The sequence below is a fragment of the Protopterus annectens genome, chromosome 10.part0 (genome assembly GCF_019279795.1).
Source record: "Protopterus annectens isolate FY-2018-M chromosome 10.part0, PAN1.0, whole genome shotgun sequence".
Lineage (NCBI taxonomy): Eukaryota > Metazoa > Chordata > Ceratodontiformes > Protopteridae > Protopterus > Protopterus annectens.
The window spans coordinates 1120407975-1120426635 of NC_056744.1; positions in this window are offsets into that span (position 1 = coordinate 1120407975).

Sequence of the window (18661 nt, forward strand, 5' to 3'; positions counted from 1 at the left end):
CAAAAGAAAGCAGATTCATTTTTAAACGGTCTTTGAGACCTAGTAAAGATTGCACTGATCGTCGGACTATGTAGAATAACAATTGTAATAGTTCCTGGCTAAATAACATGAAAGTATCACTGCACCTTCGGTTTCAATTTCTTCACCTCCATAAGCAACGAGTCTCACACTGCTAGTTAAGTTATTCATTAATTCTCACTCTTGCAAATGTGTCTGCTGATATAGCATTTTCCATTAATCTGGACCATACAAAACACTTCACTCCTTGTTAACAAGTTTACTGCATCAACTCTTTCTCCAAGCATTGATACACCATCTATATAGAAAGCTGACTGTTTTGGCTCTACTTGATCAACTTGCTGTTGTGCGACCTTTATTTACAGCTGTGTGAGGCTTACCTGATTTGCAAAACTTTTGGAAATGGTTTCATTTTTTACACTTCTGACATTGCTGACCAAATGCTAAACACCTCTCTCTTTTAGACTCATGATTTGCATCTCAGTTGTGACAGTTAACAATAAAGCTAGATTTCGGTTTTGCTGACTCATGTTTATGTTGCACTGAGCTTGCAGTGATGCTTGCACATTTTCTGAAACTTGCTAGAAAACCTTGTGGCTTCTTTGGAAACCCTTTAGCTGCCACATGCTTAGGCCTGTTCTTGTTTATCACGTGTTGCATACTGTCTACATTTGCTCTGGAGCTCACTGAATCCATGCCTTTGTCACTTGCAAGCATACTCGTATGTCTTTCTGTTACCTCATGGATCTGACAAGTCTCTAATACCTTACTTAATGTCAAATCACTGTCACAAAGCAAAATCTTTCTCACAGCAGCACTATTAATACCCCATACAAGTCTGTCCTTTATCAGCTTATCTTTTGAATCATCAAACTGACACATTTTAGCTCTGTTTGTCAAGTCAGTTAAATAAGTTGCAAATGTTTCCCCTAATATTCGTATGGGGATTGCACATTTCTCTAAACTTGCACTTCAAACACTCAGGGTCCTACCTTGATTCAGCTTACACAGCAATATGGCAGTCTGCACCTTCTCCTTCATACACTGTTGGTGCATATACAAATGAATGCTCTCTTTCTATGGCCTCAAACCCTGCTAGGTTTAGCAAAATGAATGACCTGGTACCTGCATCTCTATCTGCATACGCGGCTTGTATGAAAATATCTTACTCTTGCTCAAATATTCCCCAGTTTTCTGCAATATTCTGATTAAACACAAGTGGCTGGGGTTTTTGAAATCCATCTACCATGTTAACACATACCAGCAAAGGATCTTGCAACTAGGCATGAATGCACACATGTACACATATGCATAAGTAACTGGCATAAAAAGTGCTTGCTCAATGCCTTTGTGCTCTGAACTTTTATATTCTTTCATTAAGCTTATCAGAATTATGCAAATGTATGAACTCATAGTACTTTTGAATAAGTGGACTTTGTGAAATAAACTTCTCGGGCATTTCATTGCTTTACTATACTTTGCAAAATAACTTCTTGGACTTCTCAATGCTTTACTGTATTTTGCAAAATAGTTTTTTGGCTTTTCAATACTTTTACTATATTTTGCAAAATAACTTTTCAGACTGTTCAATTCTTTACAGAGCTTTACGAAATAATTTCTCTGGCTTTTTGATATTTTATGGAATCATTGATTGGTAAAGGCAGAAATGCTAAAGTAATTGCTTGGAATTTTATCAATAAAGGCAGGAATGTGCCATCGCGTGTTAAAGTCATCACTTTAAGAAACATTCAAAAGCTTTACGATGGAACTGAGTAATTCACGAGCAATGTAATACTTTTGTAGTCTTTTGTAAGAAATGCCTCTTATCAATGCAAGAAACATATCAAGCAACTGTACAATGTGAATAAATCAAACATCTGTTGCCCAAAACTCAATAGCTTTTGAAGTAATTGTACTTTGGAAATAACTGTATACAGCACACTTAAATGTCCTCAAAATGGCAGGACTTTGCTAGGCAACTCTTTACATTGCAAGAAGTACTCTGTAATGGTGGCATTTTGTGAATAGACACACCCAGCACAAGAACTTTTCTTCGAAACAACTATGCTTTGACTGAATTGCATGAAGTAGTTGTACTTTGCACACAACAAACTCTTTGAAATACATGCACACTAATAAGCACACACTGTAAGCACTTTTACACACACTGAGATACTTTGAATTACTTTAATTATGTCCTTGATGCAATACAAAGTCATAGCTATGCCCAAACACAGCTCTTTGTCCAAACACATACAGTCGCCTTGATTTATCTTTGCTTAATATGGCCTTTTCTTTTCTTATTATATTCATTTTGTTTGTTTAAGCCCTTTTTATGCCCAATGTACTTTTCTTGTGCTCATTTTACTCTAAACATGCTAATTTCTGCTTCAAACACACTTGTTTTGCTTTAAACACGCTTGTTTTTTTCATGCTTTCTGCTTGCCTGATAATACAGTCTGAGCCCTTGTAATGCCCCTTTGCTTGCCTGATAATACAGTCTGAGCCCTTGTAATGCCCCTTTGCTTGCCTGATAATACAGTCTGAGCCCTTGTAATGCCCCTTTTTACCTCCTTTCGCATCGAGTAAACAATTCGTACTATTCTTCATTACCTTTGATTCTTTTTGGTTATGTCTGTACTCTTTTATCTCAGTTTTACCTTTGTTGTGTTCTTTACATCTCATGGCTCTGAATATTCTTCTCTCTTCCATCCCGGTTCAGAAACCATGTCGCTTTTGTGTTAGGACACGAATAAATGAGTCTTTGTGGGTTCTGTTCAGGCAGCTTTATTTTATACAAACACATCACTACAGAGGCTTACTGACTATAACATACTTAACTTATATACAAACTAACAATTGCGATCGTGCACACTCACTCTCTAGCTGCTTCTACAAAATGACACTAGGGATTGCACATGTCGGTAATTTATACGTGCACACACAGCCTCACACACTTCTTAAAGATATAGCATAGACACATTACACTCTGATCTACAGTATAGAATATCAGAAAAAGCTGCCATGTTACTATCACATTCCGAACTTGTAATGCTAAGTATACCTATGACAAATCACTATTTGTAAGTGGTAGGCTATTCCTACTAGCAGTAACCATTTATATCTATGACCTTTTTTTCTATAGGTGCTTTCATGCACAATCTGTATCACCTATTTATTTCTGCACGTCATATATCCATATACATATTGTGTGCTTTTTTTTGTATATACACACTATGGTCTAATGTGTTTTTTGTATCCACATTAATAATATTTTCTTTGATGACCAGTACTTAATATAATGAAAAAGTTATAGCTCATATAGATAATGTTTTATGGGTACATCAGTCACTCTTCCATCACAACTTCAAAGCTCATATTTACTTTCCATTGCTTGTTCCACATCTCAGTTTGCTTCATTAATGTTCCAGTGTTGCTTGAGTATAACTGAACAGTTGACTTTGACAGTACCTTGTTTTAATAGTACTAACTGCAGGAATATATTCATTCTGACAGAGGTAATTGCAAGTAAAGCTTACATTTTATGATGTGCAGAGACCATTAACTATATGGGGCCAAAATACCTATTCATGAAATGTGTGTGTAGTTATGCCTCCAGAGAAAGATCATTTTCAAATTCTGCTGTAAACTTTTATGTTCAGTCAATATCATATCAGTATACATGGCTGTTAACCCACTGGGCTGTTTTAAGCCTTGGCATACATCTCAGTAAAATTTGATAGGTTTTATTTCCCAAGGGTATATAAACTCCAACCATTTACAAGCTTCCACTTCTAATAGAAACATAGGTACCTGAAAATGAGGTATATCTACAGTTCCTCATCCACTGATTCAAGTTTCACTTAAATAAGTGCAGGGATAAACTCTACTTCACGTGTATGGGAAGTCTGCTCCACAGAAGACAAAGTCCCATGAGACACATACCTACCCCTCCAGCATGTCTTATTTATGTTGCAGGCAATGTTTAGGTCCCTGGATCAGCTTTTCCTGATGCTATTTGTTTTATGCATGTACAACAGGTCCATTAGATCTAGATTAGAAGATGCTTTATTGGCCAAGCATAGGTCGACTGCCAGCACTTTGTAGGAGTCCGAATATAAAGACAAGGCTTTGACATGGTCTGCATAGGACTGGTTTTCCATGCCATGTATTCTTTTTGTGAGGAATCTCTGAGGATGTCCCAGTTGTTACATATACCTAGCCATGTAAATACTGAAGGGGCAGCTGTACTCAATGATTGGTCATATGAGAAGGGTATAGTGGACAATGACATGTTTCAATCAAGATACCATTTAGTTTTCATGTCCATCCTTTCTGCATTGCACCTGGCTCACACCTTTTTTGCTACCCCCCAACCCCAATACTAAGTCTATATTAGGTTCCTGCTGTTTAGGGAGCCATCTTTAAATTACTAGTCTCCCATCAGGACACAAGTGCTCATCAGCAGTTGAATTCTGCTGACTGGTAAACCATTAGACGTCAGGAATTTCTTACTGTTGTTTTTAGCTAATTATTTGGCTCTATTCAACTGATACTCACTTTCTGTTTCTTGACTACTGCTCTGCTTATTTGTTTATTTCACTGGTTTGATTCTGCCATTCAGCAACAGTGTTTTACTGAAATTATCACTGCAGCTATGTTGTTTCTATGCTACTATGCTGTAGTAAAACTGCTGTTATAAATGTAAGTTAAATCTAATTGACTTGATGTTGGTGTTAGAAACAATGTTTACTGATTTAGCACTGCAGTTGTCTCTCAGCTACTGATTCAAGGGACAGTTAAGTGTTCATTTTACTTTTTCTTGTATGAGCAGGATAATTGGCTGCTAATGTATTGTGCATGATTTATTAATTTGTTTCCAAACAAAGTTATGGCACTGTGCTGTGTTAGCTGTTGAAGTACTCTCAAAATGTTGCAGTGGCATCTGTTCTCCTGCTATCTATTGTTTCTCTCTTGCTCTCTCTAATCTAACCTCAGACCTGTATCTTTTAACACCCTCCTATCTTCTCATTACATCCTTTAACCCATCTTTGTCTCCTTCTACTAGCTTCACCCTCTCTATTTTTTTCTCTTCACAGCACATTCGGGCAACCCTGCAGTCCAAGGCTACCACCCCACCCATACTGTCTAGGAAGAAATCAGTACAGCAAAACTAAACCAAGGATATACCTTTTGAGCCTGAAGAGCAGGGTCAGTCCACCCAGACATTCTACATGTATGCAGTGGTGGCTCATGCCATCAGACCGCAGGACTGCAGCAGCCCCCCCCCCCCAGCAAGAAAGAAAAAGAAAGAACATTTTTAAAAATATAAAATATTTATATCTATTTGTATTCTACTGTATACTGCTGGCTGGATGCTTAGCTGCAAGTCTGACTGACTTGCTGAACTCCTGGAACTCGAACTGCGCATGCTCGGTGAGTTCCTGGTTTTAAAAAATAAATAGTTTCTGTAAATCTGGACTGCTGCAAAAGCAGTCCAGATTAAAGAGATAAGTCATCAGTGTGATGCTCAGAAGTCTATGTGATTTGTAACCGCATAGACGTGAAAGGGGATCAGACTGTCACTTCCGCAGTCACATATATGACATGGATGGCTGGATGGCTACTCATTGGTTCTCGTTCTCTTCCTGCACTTTGAATGCTGGGAAAAAGAGAGCGAGAAACAATCAGTAGCACTAGCAGTACTATGGTTTACATTACGGAGGTCATCGCAACTTCGTTTGATCGGACAGTGATTAAGGCACTAAGCTGAGAGCTGACTGAGACTGCATGACATATTTTAAAAAACTGTTTCTACTCTCTTCTCTAGGTATGTATGCATTATGCAGCTGCATAAAAAATAGTTAATACATTTAGATAGACTTTTCCATATAAGCAAATGTGCTGTTTTAGCTTTATCACCATAGTATTAACAAAGTAAAATTAAACATTCTGCTTTTATAATTGTTTAACTTTAATGTAATTAATGTTGTGATCTTTTAATAAGTGGCTGCCAAAAACAGTATCATATGTCTGTTATTTAACTTGTATTTATGCCCTGTCCCTTGTAAAATGTTTAGTTTCCTTGTTAATCACTGTGGATTATTAGCCAGTCATTAGTGACAAACCTTGGCCAGGATTCACTAATCCTCCGTGTAAGACTAAATAAGTCTTACACGGAAACTGCAGCCTAAGAGGAAGACATCAGCGTACCATGCATATTCATGAGGGCATGCTGACTCAACTCTAAGTCTAACATGGAGCGTGCACGAGTGCAGGGGGCGTGTCGGACAGCCGAGCAGTCCAAAAATACACACCCCTGCAAGTCCTTTAATCTGCAAATGTCAACTGAAATGAGCGAGTCCGCTCAAATGTGTACATACCCATCACTACACTCCCCCGCATTCTAAATCCCTGTACAATTCTAAAATGTAAAACATTCCTTTTTTTTTTATTATTCCCAATATAGCTGCCCATATTTGCGCGTGTTTGCACGGGTTTGCCCATTGCTTAGTTACAGTTAGCAGTTTAGAGATCGAAGAGGATAATAAGAAACGTATATGCAAATTAAGTCAAATACCAATAGCGTAGTGGTAGAGCCTTCGCATAAAGAGGAGGCATTCCCAGTTCAAGTCCCACCACTCCCCTTTCAATTTTCTGTAGGAAATCTGTATAGAAAAACAATTCTTGACATTTATCTTTTAAATATTAGTAGAAATCATTGAAATGGCCTATGTAGTAGTGAACGATATTTTATATATATATATATATATATATATATATATATATATATATATATATATATATATATATATATATATATATATATATAAGAAGGCAAACTAGTTATGCATACTGATGAATGCATAAGTAACATATCTTAAGCAATGTGAAGCACTGATAAGCAAAGTTTACCAGTATTAAACACATTTAAATATAATTGCTCATAGCTTAGCACTGCTTTAACTAGAGCAATGGCTTTGCGCAGAGCTGTGCATCGCTCTAACTAGCGCAACATCAGGCAACGTTGGGCAATGTAGAGCACCGTAGAGCAACGTTGGGCAAAGCTGAGCAAAGTCAGCTAAATACAGCCACACCTCCTAGCTGGTCTGGCCAGTAGTAAAATAAAAACCAATGACAGGCCTTGAACCCAGGATACTGTGCACCATAATCACAGTACTAAACCACTGAGCCAAGACAGCTTTTGATATGCATGCACTTTCAACACACATACATATCAATGGAAGTTTACCCATTGCTAAGCAGGTGTGCTTTCAGCTGAGATTTTTCAAAACTGACCAGTCACAAATAAGTGTGGGAAATTAGGCATATTTAAGCCCCATAGGTGGGAATACTTGCCATAACTGGTTGTAGCTCCCATCTGCAGGCAGCATGACTGGTGTTGGAGAGGGCTCTTGCTTTCGAGCGCAACGGTGGGGCATTGAGGAGTCAAAAGTGATGGTTTGGCTCCTTGTCCATAATCATGATGACAGACTCCTGCAGGGCCAGTTCCAGGACACTAAATACAAAGCGGAAGCCTGGAACCGTCTAGCACATGATCTCACCAGTGCCACAGGCGTCCCTCAGACTGGTGAGCAGGTCAGACACCGCTACTCAGACCTGAAGAGACGTAAGCAGGACCAACTGAACCAGTGGATACAGGAGGCCTGTGGGATGCAAAATGCCCCACTACTGAGTAGGTAGCCATGGAATGAAGTATCTAAGAATTGCTATTATAGTCTATATTATGGATAGGTATATGTCTCAATATCACTTCATTTACCTCACAGCTGCAGGTGTCCATGCTGCGAATCAGCAAACCTATGCAGATAGGCTGCTAAGGCTGCGCCACCAGGCAGGTTAGTAATTATTCTCCATGTATTGTTATATAAAATAAGTGAGAGAGCATGAAAAAGAGAGTTGCAACCCATTAATAAAGGTATAATACGTCTTGAATAAGTCTTCTGCATGCACTGTAATATCAAATAAATGAGAGAGCCTCTATAAAAGTGTGTAATGTAATTAATAAAGGTATAATTCCTGGAGTGTGTCCATGTCACTTTCTTCGATATGTTGTTGTACTCTTGAATTATAGAAATATTACTGTTGTATCAAGCGCTGTCAACCCACACTTGGGTAGGCCCACATAAAGTGGACGGAGGGAGTGCCAGTAGCTGTTAAGCACATATACAGTCCTCAACAGTTGGTTAATGTCCGGCATGTATATGTTAATCTGGCACATGAGTAGCGTGTTATTGCGTTCCCCAGAAATGTCAGTGTGCTGCTAGAAATGTAGGGGGCTATTAAAATATAATTGATAATGTCACCTGAACACATCCAGATATGTAGATATATAAATATAAACAAAATATATAAATAAGTAGCAGTAACATCTGCATCCTGGACAGTCTGTATGTCAGATACAGGTCAGTTATATAAAGAACTAGCAAAACCCATTTCACAATTTAACGGACATTGCCAAGTGTAATAATACATATAGGGGATATATACCTGCAGTCAGTAGGAATGTAGTGTAAACTATAAGTACAATAAGTTGTTAATGGAGGTATCTTTTTACACCCAACTGTATGTGCATAAACAAATCACTTCCACATGTCAATGGGTATGTCTAATCTCAAAACATTTGTTGGGACATATGTCCTATTGGTTCAAAAATATCTGCATTTAGTTTGATGCATGTGCCCTGTTCAAATACCACAATCTTGGTGGCTTGTTGCCACCAATCAATCCTGCATGCTGTTGGAATGTCCACTGTTGTTCTATATATGCATGTGTTATGCTTTCTGTTCAACTGTTGGAACTCTGGTGTGTTGGGTTAATGGGAATACTACTGCATGCTGTTACAACTAATCTGGAATGCTGTTGGCTGTTAACAACCCATATTGTCATTAAATCCTCTGAAACCTAGAACGTATGGGAAGGCCAGTCCCAGCGGACCCACCTGTCCCACCTCAGCTGGCGATGGCACCTAGCACCAGCAGATCCGGTGCCCAGCCCGCGACCTCCTCCTCCTTTGGCTCTGTGCCACCTTCGGGTGGAAGTGCTGCAGGGGATGGGGCTCGCCCCCCCTGTGCAAGCGTGGCCAGAGGAGGGCCACCTATCACCCTCCGAATGGTCTGGGCTGTGGTGCATAGGGAGATCGAGAGTTCAGTCACTGATCCTCTATGCCAGCTTGAGGCATGTGTGACGTGACTCATGGGTGAGCCTGCCCCTCCTAAGCAGCCCCCAGCACAGCCACCCTTTGGGGTGTGAAGGTGCAGTGGTGACTGCCCATGGGTGGGGATCTCAGTTCCACTGTTGCCATCTGTGGGCTCATGGGCTTGCGATTTCCAAACATCCTTCCCCGTCAATGGTGTTCACCCACCACATGTGTCATATTCTGCCCCTGTATGTGTCTTGTTTGTCTTGTCTGTTTACCTCTCCAACCTACCTCCCCATACATACCCATTTCCCCTACCACACATTCCACTCTCACCTGAAAAAAAAAATTAAAAAGGGCCCCATACATAGCTGCCCATTTTGCACACATGTCCGCTGGACACATAAACTGATATTTAATTGGCAGTACAACATACTTTGTTGTCCTCACCCCTCTTTCAGGGTTGGAAGGTTTCATATTTCCCCTCCAAATTTCTAGCATATGCACAGCTGTTGCTGTTAAAGAAATGGGCAGCTATAGACCTTCCCTACACCCGACCTGCACATCCTGAGCTGTTTTCTCTATTGTCTTTCCCTCTTTGTGCCCCTTTTTCACCACTTTCCTATCTCCTCATTTTCTTTTCTCACAAAGAAATGAGCAGGGGGGGTAGCAGGAGTAAGCACTTTTAAGCAGAAGTTAGTGGGTTTGTGCGAGTGTGCGCTTGTGTGTGCTTAGCTAAGTATTGCTAAGCTTCACGCAAACCTACGCAAACCCACTTACAACTGCTTAAAAGTGCCTTAGTCACCCTGCATGTGAGGGCCCTTGTTCTGCTCAGCAGAAAAATAAAACACCTCTGTCAGTTTCGAACCCCAGACCTTGGACACACTAGACTGCATGAAGTACCACTAAGCCACGACAGATATACAGCAGGTTGTCGCTGAAGTAGATATATCATGCATCAGAATGACTGAATGTAAAGGAAAGATAGGAATGCCATAACACAAAACCTGTTCTGTGGAACTTTACCAGCAGTTGTTGTGGAATTGCATTACATGACTGTGATAACAGAACCAGCCATTCAAGCAGTAAATAATGTTACAGCAGCACTTTACAACCCCCACACAGTATCATAGCAGGACAATCCCCACCTAAATGTACAAAATACCTGTGTATTCAGGGTCCACCAAGGATGTAGGTAGGCATACTCAGTACTGGAATTGTCTAGTTTTCTTGAGCATCCTCTGCTAATGTCAACAATAAAAAAGCACAAACTGTGCAGAAGTGAGTACATTAATATGCACAGTATAGCAGCTCACAAACAGTACATGTGCCAAATGAATAAATCTCGATAACTACTTATGTATGGCAGCTAGTTGTATAAGTAGAAAAGAAACTACATACTCCCACTTATCTTGTGTTAGCATTTGTAGGGGTGAGTACAATTCTACACTGACAACTGTGTACTGGAAGTGGCAACATCCAGGCCTGAGTACAACATTCAAATCACTAGCTACACCCCTAGTTTCAGATATAAGAAGTATACCAACCTTCTGACTTGCACAACGGTGTCCACAGCAGCCAAGCATGGGCCCCACTTTGGAAAACAGAAAGGGCTATGCCTACCTGACTTAGCAATTTATAACACTGGGTTGCTATGACAGTGAGTACTGCAATCACCACACAGCAGGCTGCATGCAATTGCCAAATGGTGGCCACCAATTGGTGCAGAGGCCATCACATGCACATGTGCAGATACCTATAAAAGCAGGGTGTACTTGCTGTCCACACATGCAATCATTCCATTGCTCATACAGAGAGAGAGAGAGAAAGGGAGACAGAGACAGACAGACAGACACCGACATCCACATCAACAGCAACAGCAACAGAAAAAATAAAATAAATAAATGAACAAAAAAATATATATAATTAAACTAAAAAATATATATAATTAAACCAAAACCAAAAAAAAAAAGACACACGGAACTGAAATTTACAAACACATACAAATGAAAGGTATGTTAATAGATATGTATTTACTGGCATGCTGTAGATGTTTTTGAAGAGTACTCTACAGACTTTAAATCATCCATATGTGGCAGCAGTACGTATCTATGCACAGATTCCCTGCATAACTACTGCCATGGACAAATACAAATCTGTGTATAGCTCTGTGCAATGGCATATAACTGTGACATATATAGCTCAGCATTAAATGTCAAACATCTGATCCATGTTATCTGTGTTCTGTACAGTAGTGTGTACAATGGCTGTTTGGGGGAGTAGCGCATACAGCTATATAAACATGGATGTGACAGAGTAACAAATGCATGATAGTCATATTAACATGTAGCTTAGCATTGGCAAGTATGCTAATCTAGCATTTGCAGCTATATATACACCCTCTAATATTACTGTATGCTCACATGTGACACCTGTTCATGTTGCAGTAATGCCCAACAGGTCAGCCGTGAGGTCCACGGACTTACAACAGTGTGGACCTTGTGTGTGTGTGTGCATGGAACACACACATATGGAGAGATCTTCCTGTGTCAGATATATTAGCATCTGTACATGTACATAGAGCAAGGGACATACCGGGTGGACACATATATGTTGTTGAAGGTTGTTATGTGCATATTTCTATGTAAGTTGTAGTGTGTAGCAAACAAGACAGCATACAGTGCTGGTATATGATGTGGTGGTTAAATGCTGTGGGTATGATTTGTCAGGTTTGCAGTGTTGCAGCCAGTGAGGCCTGCTAAAGCTACATGGGCTGAGAACACCTTCAATGCATTCTGCACAAGACTATGCAATATTATTACATAACTGTATACCTCACAACCTTCACATAATTGATATTCCCACCATGAAAGGTGGACTGTATATGTGCCCATATGTATATCTATATGTACACCAATGTATGTTAATATGTATGTGTATATATCTATATATATCTATATATATCTCTCTCTCTCTCTCTCTGTATATATATATATATATATATATATATATATATATATTTATATATATATATATATATATATATCTATATATATTTATATCTATATATATATATATATATATATATATATATATATATATATATATATATATATATATATATATATGTAGAGAGAGAGAGAGAGACAGGGTCATAGTTGCTGTGACAGATGCCTGGTGACAGCCATGGACTCAAGCTCAATGTTGAAACTGCATTGGCATCCCTTCTGGCAAAAACACTGTACCCATGAACTACCACATAGGTGGTAGTGTACTTAACACTGAAAGTGTGATAAGAGACCATAGGACTCAGTAATCTCCCCTGTGATAATCACAGTTCCACACTAGTCATATAATCTGTCTACGTGGCACACCTCATCACATAAGGTATGTCATCCAGGGAAATATAAGTCAGTGTTCCCCTCTACTCATCACTCATAAAACCCATTATAGAGTACAATTCCCCATTTGGTATGTACCTCACAAGACATCTACAGCAACTGGAAAGGCCACAGACATACCACACAAAGAGTAATACCGGCCTCAAACAGATGCCCTATGCAGACCGTCCCACAAAACCACAGCTAGACTGTGTTGCATACCGCCTACCCAGAGGTGACCTCTGCCTAACATACAAAGCTATGTCAAACCCAGAGCTGTTGGACATGCTCCACGTAAACAGATCACAATCCCTATGAGCTACATGCTCTAGGGACCTAACCTTGTCACCTCAATAAACAGAACATGCTGGAGGGATAGATTGATATCTCAGAGACATCCCATACTCTGGAACAGACCACCTATCAATAGCAAACAAAGCTCCTCATTAGCAGTTGTCATAAATAATCCAGATGATTGTATGGGAGATAGGAACTACACCCCGGGAATCACCTCTGTGGCTCTGCCTGACAGGGGCACATGAAATTAAATTACATGTGTGTCAAAGGCCAGGGTAGCATATGGCTAGGCTTCTATAGGCCCTAGGGCCAATAGCCTATTACCTACCTATGTGAGGTTGACTGAGTGTGACGGTGAATTTTTTGGTGAATATGTCAAAGTTCTGTATATGTGTGATAGCTTAGTGGGAAACTGTTTCTGACATGGTATTTTGTGTCCTAGCTCTGATCCCAGCAAAAGATGTGTATGCTATTGCTAGGCAGAAAAAGCTGTATGGCATACGGTCTGACGTAGTCCCTTGGTGTCGACTGGGGTGTGCTATTATAGGCTAAAGCAGTACATGTGTGCTTATTGATTGGTACTGCTGGTGAATCCAAATCCCGTATGAACTGTAGTACTACCTGCAGCTGTAGGCCTAAACAGCACAGTATGGTGTATGTCCACATTGCTTGTAACCACTGTTTTGTGTGTTCCCTGTAGTCCTCACAGATTACATACCTCAGCCATAAGGTTTTGTAAGTACTGATACACAGTACTGTATGGTACACAGGTAAAGCTAATCTGGGTTGCCATACATTTGTGTGTAATTTAATTTCAGATATTTTTCTAAAGCTTGCTGGACTGAAGTTAACCTCCAGTTTCCATTGCTAAAATATATACATTTAAACAGTTACAATAGTGCATGTACATTTCTGCTCTCTTCCAGTAGGGCACACTGTGGTTACATTTCAAACATAGCACTTTACATATACTTTTTCATCACACATGTCTGTATAAGCAGTTTGATATGCAAATGAAATACAATTCTAATACATTTGTAACACAAGCATCTTGTATAAATCATTTCCATATTCACCAATGACATATAATTATTTACAAAATTCCAGCTAGCTGTGCTGGCAGTATCTCCTTTCATCACAGTGACTATGAAGATAATGGAATAGTTTCCATTCCAGGTATTATTTGAGGCTGGTTAGGCATGCAGTACAGCCTGCATAGAGTTGTTTAGCATTCACAGTGCATTGACAGCTTTTTTTCTGAATTTCATAGCTTGAATAGAAGTTTATTTCAAAATAAAGGGAAGAGAAGAACCTATGCATTTATATGAGTACTATTGTGGGCTTCTCTCAACATGCCAGTAGAAAGATTAAACAGTCACAATTTTGGGTTAAGATTAAAAACACAGAGAATATACTACAGTGCCATTTTGCTTGTATATCAGCATTGGAAATGTATAATCTGGAATTTAATTTTCTGCTTAGGTTGATCAGTAATGAAATAGATACTGTCACTTAAACTGTACTCACCATATTGTAACTGGCACAACAGGGGTGCAGCCAGAAAATTCCATTTTGTACTCACAAACTCTTTTAGTGCCCCCAACCCATCTGGCATTTCAAACAAATGAACACATTTTAAAATGTTGCCCCCTTGAAGTTAATAAATGAACACATCCTTTTCAGCAGTTTCACTCAAAACTATTAAATATTGTTTTTAGATTTACAATCCTCTTTCAAAGCAAGCTAAGTACTTGTTGTTTGAGGCATTAATTTAGACAGTTGTAAAAATAATATGGCCTGAAAAAAGTTACAAAGTTTCTGAGTGATTCAAAAAAATGTACTCTGTAGAGTAAAAAGCCTATGCTTGGTTACACCCTAATCTTCTCAGTGACACAAGTGTATAATTTCAGAACATAGAATATCATACAAACCTCTTCAAGGACATTTTAGCAAGGGACAGTTCTGCCATGTACCCCCTAATGCGGGGACTAGGCTGTAATACCCCTAATATCTAAACATATTAACTTTAAGGTTGCACAAATTATATGAGACAGGAAAGGTTAGAAAGTCTTTCAGCCTTGGAGATGGTTAAACAGTATCAGTGAAAAGCAACAGTCAATATACTGAAGAGCTGGCCTTGGAAAACTTTCCTGAAAGATAAATGGCACTTCATTTTCTGACAAAATGATACATGATACATTATTAACTCCCCAAGTGATGTAGACATCCTAGAGAAAGGCTTCACTGAGACCAATGACTGGTGTCAAAACCATGGCCTTAAGCTTAATGCCAAAAAATGTATCGTCATTCGCTTTGGGAAAAACTCAGTTCCTACTAATTACTACATTGATGGTAGCCCACTGAACACTGGAGGTGTTATAAGAGATCTGGGGACACAGGTTGACAGCAACCTTTCCTTCGACCACCACATTGCCACTGTGGTCAGAAAGTCCTCCTATGTGGTACATCTCATTACCAAGGGTTTTGCATCCAGGAAGAAAGAGGTCATCATCTCTCTCTGCTCTTCCCTCATTAGACCAATCATCAAGTATAATGCCCCATTTGGCATGTACCTCACTAAACACCTGCAACAGCTGGAAAAGCCACAAACGTACTTCTCGAAGAGGATCCTAGGCCGTAAACACATGCCTTACATGGACAGACTGAAAAACTCCAGCTTTTCTCTGTCTCATATCGTCTATTAAAATGCAATCTCTGCTTGACTTACAAAGCCATGTCTGACCCAGCCCTGTTAGAAATGTTACACCTAAAAAAATCCCAATCCCTCTACACCACATGCTCTAGGGACCTCAACCTCATTACCACAATCAACAGAACATGCTGGAGGGACAGGTTCATAACCCAGAGACTGCCCATGCTCTGAAGACTTCCCATACATGTCAAGCAAATTACCTCACTGGCCCTTTTCAAGGGAAGTCTTGATGAGTGGATAGGAAATAGAAAGATCACCCCGGGGATCACTCCAGTGGCTCTACTTGATAGAGACACAGGCAACTAATGGCAGCATGATGCCAGGGCACTTCTATGGGCTTGGCTTGTAAAGGCTCCAGGACTGATGGCTTAGACACACCTATGAACCTATTAACCTATGACAAAAAGTTGTGCTTTGCTCCTAAGTACCTATAAGTCACTAAAGTTATTGAGAAACTAGAAGTGACATCAGTGAATGTGAGAACTTATTTATAAATGGCATTCTAAGGCTTGGATTATAAATTATTAGCTCCAGGTCAATTACCAGAGAAAAACAGCATTAATTATTGTACCCCAAAAAATTATATCACAAAAGAAATGGATGGAAGTCTTGTGTAAGCTGTGAATTAAAAACTCTCTAGAATAATTTTTCTATGGAGCTAAAAGAAATAAAATCTTTAGAAAAGGTGACAGTACACTGTAATTCCTGGATGTCAGATAAATGTTACCTGCATACCATTTTGTTTTTTATGTTTTTAAGTTCTCTTTGAACAATTAACCTGTGCCCACGGGTGCATGTAATTAGTACTGCATCATTGTGATGGACTATTTTGCAGATATGGAGCATAAAAATGCTGTTTTGATATAAGCAGCTTTAGGGTAAAGTCCCACCTCCCTGAGGTACAGTGACCTTAGAGGTGACTGCATTACTAAAAGGGCTGTCAAGGGCAAAGCCCTTGTAAGGATGATATTAGGAGTGAGTGCTTCCCTCCATGCAAATGCAGCTTTTGAACTCCAGTGCAAAATGATTTTATTCACTCCAGTGTATAATCTAAAATGTTGTCATTTGCATTTGAATAAGGGAACCATGCATCTACATAGGCAAGCAAAATGAGATTTTAAATATGCTGTGTATTTAGATCAGGATTCTAGGCATAGAGCCCTTCAAATTCCAGTATTTACAATGGTGATATATTTTGAGTATGCATTTTATTCCATTAATTACGACTGCTTTTGAGTCTTAACTGAAGATAATACCTCTCTTGTTAGTATCACGTCTATTTCTCAGGGTCTGGCGTGAGATGTGCATGTCATGATTTACACTTAACCCATTAAAAGCACATCACTTCAAGATAACTTTCTAGCTCATAAAGTGTATTAGAATTCCTTTTTTTTCTCTGATGACAGGTAATATGTTACAAATTTGTTATATTTTGTAATCTTCAGAATGTCCAGCTAATATTTTAAGACATTTCATCACACAAGATTATAAATAATTCCAAGGTTTAAATAATTTTGAAAACATATTAAAACATTAACATAAGACAAAATTGACAATAGTAGAAATAATAGAATTTACCAGTATACAATATGATTAGAGTTTCAGTAAATGCAATGCTTTTATACTTGTTTTTTTCAGTTATATAGTTATCTCTTCAGTAGGATCATAGATAGACTTAGAAATTACTTCATATAATGAGGCTTGATAAGTGTAATGTTTAGTTTTTCATTTGGGGCATATTATTGTAAGTTTAGTAATAAAAATAATATTCAAAAGTTCAAGTACATGGTGAAAGTTAATGTAATTAAAAATTCCAACCATGGAAGCTTTGTTTCACAAAACACTTAACAGTCAATCAATGTTGCTCTGCTGATCTCTATTGAGCCCTGCAGTTTCTGTTCCCAATCTTTCAGTTTCACCTTCAGGCAGACATCACTGAGTGAAAAGCTTCAATAAGAACTACACAGCAGTGTTGTGTTCCTTGTTGTTAGAAAATAAATCACCTTGGACGTATGCTGCCTATTGCATTCTTTCTGCAGCCTGACTAAACTCTGTTAAATCATTTGCATGCCTATTTACAAATAACACATAGCCTAGTCATTTATTTCGAGTCTCTGACTAGGTCATATTTGCATGCACATCTCCATGCGGGTCTATATCATTTCTTTGACAGCTTACGTTGTCGAATGCTTAATGATCGACACCTAAGCATCGAAGTTTCAAAATCATGGAACGGCCCTATACGCAGATTCTTTCCTCAGAAAAGAATTCGCTAGGCTGTCTGGAAATAAAATTAACTTTTCAACCTAAATATAATGGGGGCTTCATCCCCCCCCGATGTGGGGGTCTGTGCACCCCACCCCCAACTAAATATACCAACTTTGAGATCGATCTACTTTGGGGAAAGGGCAAATCCCAGAATACGGCCAAGCAAATTATTTCCTGAGGAAAGACCGCGTATATGGCCATTCATGATTTTGAAACTTCAACGCTTAGGTGTTGATCATTGAGCATTCGCCAGCCTAAGCTGTCGAAGAAATAATATAGAACCCTCCAAGCTGCATAACTTAATTTGATTGCTTACTCCATTTGTGTTTTGCTTTACTTCAATCAGATGAGCATTACATGGGGAGCCCTTATTGCTACTTTTAAGTATTGGGTACTTCTCTGTTATCAGGGCAACAGTTCTAATGAGCTTGCAATGATCGCACAACTGCTGCTGATGTGGGATGACTCTCCATTGAAAAGGGACTTCTCTTACAAGCATGAAGACAATTACCTGAACCAATTACATATAGACAGTTTTGATTTTTACAGTTGTGTACCCACAGTCAGTAAAGCTCTTTCTTGTAGCATTTGAGTTGCTTACGGTATCCCATATAACATTTAGGCATTTCAGATGCATAAAAGCAGTTGTTTTGTAACTATTAAAGAAAAGTTAAGAAATAGTTTAACTAAAATCTCAGGACATGTGACCTGCAATAAATAAAAAATAAATAAATACCTAAATAAATAAAAATGGCAAAAGTGCCCAAAGAGGGACAGGTGCTAACCCTATAGTAGAATCTTGGACTGACGAGCCAAATGTGGTAC